The sequence below is a fragment of the Mytilus edulis genome, chromosome 7, assembly GCF_963676685.1.
Source record: "Mytilus edulis chromosome 7, xbMytEdul2.2, whole genome shotgun sequence".
Taxonomy (NCBI): Eukaryota; Metazoa; Mollusca; class Bivalvia; order Mytilida; family Mytilidae; genus Mytilus; species Mytilus edulis.
Window position 1 is genome coordinate 3,023,646 of NC_092350.1, and position 4,564 is coordinate 3,028,209.

Genomic DNA, 4,564 nt, shown 5'->3' on the forward strand with positions numbered 1-4,564 from the left:
TTTAATAAAGTTCATATTCTTCAGAAGGTATACTTTCTTTCTTAAGTAAAAAAATATTATGATTCATTTATTGTTCCATGATTGTCCACGCAAAAACATTAAGATAAAGGGTCCTATTTTAGAAACACAGCTTAAGACTTAAATTAATCGTAACTATGAAACTAGTTTTGTTAAAATAATATTCAGCAGCTGAAGCACGTACTTGTTTGAAATGCAAGAAAACATATGAAGACCAGGGGAAAACATGCAGGTCAGATTTTGTTTCTTATAGTTGTTGTTTAGCTATTCGCTATATTGTCGTTCTCATCTTCATATAAATGATATTTAATGAAAATGAAGAATAAGAGATAAACAGTTAAAGATTTAGATTATAAATATAACCTTTCGACACAAGAGGTATATCATTTACAAAATTGGTTTAAACTAAGATTTCGACGATCATGACGTCATGAATTTTGTAGATTTATTGCACTAGTGCGATATTGGAATTTATTGCACGCTAAAGTTTGGTTACTTTCTGTCGGAAATATTATATTGCTATACAATAATATACTTTGTTCGTCTGCAATTCTATTTTTTTATTTATTTTAAAACAGTGCAGCAGACGTTTATGTGGCATGTGCTGAAAAAGCCTGCACGTCGTTCAAGGTCGCCTCTACCAAAACTGCTCAACTGACCTGTGGTAGGTATACTACATCGTAATCATCTTTTGCTAAATATTGAAATGTTACTATAAATGGAGGTTTGATTGACCTGCTAATGAATGCGAAACTTGCATCTAAAGTACTAAATTCTGCAAATGTACTTATGACGAGATATGTCTATATTTTAAGTATCTTTATAACAGGGAAAGTGGACGACCCTGCTATTACAGGAATAATGGTCTCGACAAAGGCTCACAGACTTAGGAAATCTTACTCCCACTTAAATTTAAAACTATTGCAATAATTACGTATATGTCCCCGAACAATGGGAGTGCATTAAACAGTATTAATCAGACATAAAATTACAAAGGTATATCAGAAATATTTTGGAAACTATCGGTTTTAATAAACTGAAATTTAACAGACTTTAAGAATACACCTCAATAAATATGCAACTCGTTAAGTTTGACGAAAAATGGGGCATTCAACGAATATTAAAACAGAAAAATTAATTTTACCTCTATTGCCATGCTGTCTATCCGTGATTGTTTTTCAAGATTTCAGGAGTGCATGTCAAAGTTTGTTGTCCTCTACTTTGGTAGTTTATACATAAGTTGCATCATATCATATAATGTCATTTCTACATTTTATTGACAGTAAGATCTCTGTCTGAGTACGTCTTGGATAAAAGGTTAAGGTCAACATCTTTCGTATAATCATTAGTTCAGAACTACATCGAGGTTGTTGTCGCTGTTTGTGGTGTGAGAGTCCATAAATGTATTATCTGTATAGTAGTCAGGCAGTACATCAGAATTACAACTACAATGTAGTTATTTGTTGTTGCTTATTGACTACGGGTCCCTATGTTTTATCATCTTTCTAGTAATAGGAGTTCCGAAACTACAACTGAATTTCTCCTGCTACTACCAGTCTTAATCTTATAAATTATGGTTCGTCAGTACTACATAACTACTCCTTGGTTTTTAATTCATAAAACAATGCTACGCATGTGATGCCAGAAAAGATTTGTAATCCTTACTTCTTACATTTACGTTTTAAAGAATAGTTATATCTTTTACATGTTTAAACAAAATTTAATTTCCGCTGGTTGTTTTTCATTTCAAAGGAAGAGAGCAATACACTGCAAGTTAACGTTCAGCAAGTAATTATGGATTCAATATCTAACTTGGGTTTTTTTTAACAATAAACCAATTCTAAGTGACAGATGTTTTAACATAACTTGTTTTTTATTTTTCTTTGCAGGTGCGGGAAGTATTCTTGTTAACCTGACTGTCATTGTTTTAGGACTTACATTATATACGCTTTTTTAAATGCTTCATTTTAATAAATTCATATGAACAAACCTGAAATACATGTGATTATTTACAAACAATGTTTAGGATTGAAATTTCGACTAAATCTAATTAATTCACTTTGACACATTTACTTGGATGAATCGACTAAATTACGAACAAATGTACAGAATCTTATTTGGACACTTTCTACTTTTCATAGTTTAATTTGTATTTAATAAATTTATTTTTCTGTTTTTGTGATTTTTTTACAACATTTATTTTAAATTCTAAAATAAGAATACCTCAAACCATTTTGCACTCTTCGGTTTAACAACTTATATTGTAGTCTGTTCTAGCAGTTAGAACATTTTGTATATATAGTTATACAGTTGCCCGTCTGATCCACCTTCTATCTCATTTTGCAATCCGTTACTGCTTGACACAATTTTGTAACACTTTCGCAGAGGATTAAATCTTGTTTGTTTATTTATTTATTAGGACCTCCTATTTTACTTTCTTTTCAACTTGTTTTTTTTAATTTTTAAATCTACTTCGGCATATGCCTTAGACTTTGTTTAACACCAGGAACTGTAATTTATCCCCTTATCATAATTCAATAAAAAAAAAATTTCAATTTCTAAGTGTCGTTGGGCGCCTCTTATTTTGTTGTTTTTTTAACGTCGAAGATTTAGAAATATGGTCGTCGTAAGATTTCCCATCGTTCGAGAGTTAACCCTGTTAGCGTTATTGTAATAATTCATCTAATCAATAAAATAATTTGGTTTCAGAGCACAATCAGGACATTTCTATCGGAAAGAACTGTTCGCCTGTCATCAAATTGGAATTCCTTCACACTGTTCTCCAAAAAAATAAGATCAAAACCAGATCATTCAATTTCACATTCCAATATACACAATGATATATGATGTGATTTCCATTACGAATCCATTTTGTTCTGATTTGGTTCCACTAAGATATCCCCCAGGATTAAAAATTATAGAAACAGAAGACACAGCTTCCTGTGTCATTTTTTTAATTTGACATAAGTGGTCATCTCAGTACCAGAATCGATGACAAAGAGATGCTGAAAGTGTAATTTATGTTTTTAGAAACCAAGAATTATTACCAGAGATAAGGTATTAAAGTATGTATCAATGTCGCAATGTTGGGGAGGGTTGAGCGTTCATAAACATGTACACAATTATTTGTATGTGTACATCCCTAGACATGAGCTTTAATTCAGGTGTTGTGGTGTGTTGCTGTCTGTCGTGGTTAGTTGTTTATGCATTATACACAGGACATTGTTTTTATCATTTGAATTGTTTCACAGTTTTTTTGTGCCGTGGATTTTTGATTTAGCATACTATACGGTTCTAATTTTGATCATTGTTGAAGGTGGTATTGTGATCTGTGGATGCTTACATCATAGTCACTTTGTATTTAGTGGATAATTGTCTCCATGGCAATTATACAACATCTATTTCTTTTTGTAACAACATTTCCTTTTGCAGTCAATTCAGAAGATAAGGATTATATCAGACAAAAATGACAGCTTCAGAATGAATTTTGATTTTAATAAACTTTAAAAGTTAAAATCATTTGGCCATGAACTGTGTATGGTGAAATACCATTTTTATTCCACATTGCATTATACTATCACCGTTACATAAGATATATGTCTGTGTCCAAAGTATATTGTTTACTGTTCTATCAATTTAAAATGTGTGCCTAGGGGTCAAATTTTATTCTATCTATCAAAGCATCGATACATTCGCAACGGATACTGCTCTATTGTTTTATGTCTAATTGTCATCATATATAAACTTAAATTAAAATCAGTGGAGTTTATTGTTTAATTCAACAAAAATATAATACTTATGTTTTTTGCCGATGGATCAATTATTTTATTACATTCAACTTTTTTTCAAAAAATCATAAATATGAATGTTTGATGAAACTGAAAAAGATTTAACAATATTGCACATGCTGTTAACAGATTTCTTCACTGGTACAGCTATTTCAGTGGAGATTCCTGTATATTAGTACCTTAAAATCAGGGTATCCTCATGTATATATGTATAACTTTGTTAGTATACATTATTTATCATTAATACATAATTTCTCTATTATTTTACTATTCTAACTTTGAATATGAAGATTATATCTTTAAAAACAAACTTAGTTTCCTTTATAAAATGAAAATATTTTGACAAAAACTAAGATTTTATCACAAGTTCTTCGAAAAAAATGAAAACATGTAGGAAAAATGCATCTCTTATCCTAGGATATCAAGGATATAAACTACGGAAACTGATAAAATGTCATACCCAAACATAACGTGAAAAACGTGCTTCGGTATTTAAATAATACTTTTTAACTTAAAAGGTTAACTCTATAACATATCGTGCTGCCTCGAGATTTTCTTTTTAAACAATCTGCATTTTTTGAATCACAGATGTTTATTACTTCAAACAAATTATCCAACATTACATGAATGCCATATTCTGCCCAAACACCCACAGTTCAGTTTGAAGTCTAAGAAATAAGAACTTATGTTGGGTTTTTTTTCTTTTCTAAAACCACAAACAGACAGAGTCTACGTTAACGCCCAGGTATAAAGTTTGA

The 4,564-nt window shown here is 30.5% G+C and overlaps 1 long non-coding RNA gene across 1 annotated transcript; it reads left to right on the top strand.

The window, feature by feature from the left end:
• The first annotated feature begins 596 nt into the window (after positions 1-596).
• Positions 597-2,193, top strand: LOC139529736 (uncharacterized). Its single transcript, XR_011665881.1, has 2 exons — positions 597-682; positions 1,908-2,193. It is a non-coding gene; the product is annotated as an uncharacterized lncRNA (long non-coding RNA).
• Positions 2,194-4,564: the final 2,371 nt, after the last annotated feature.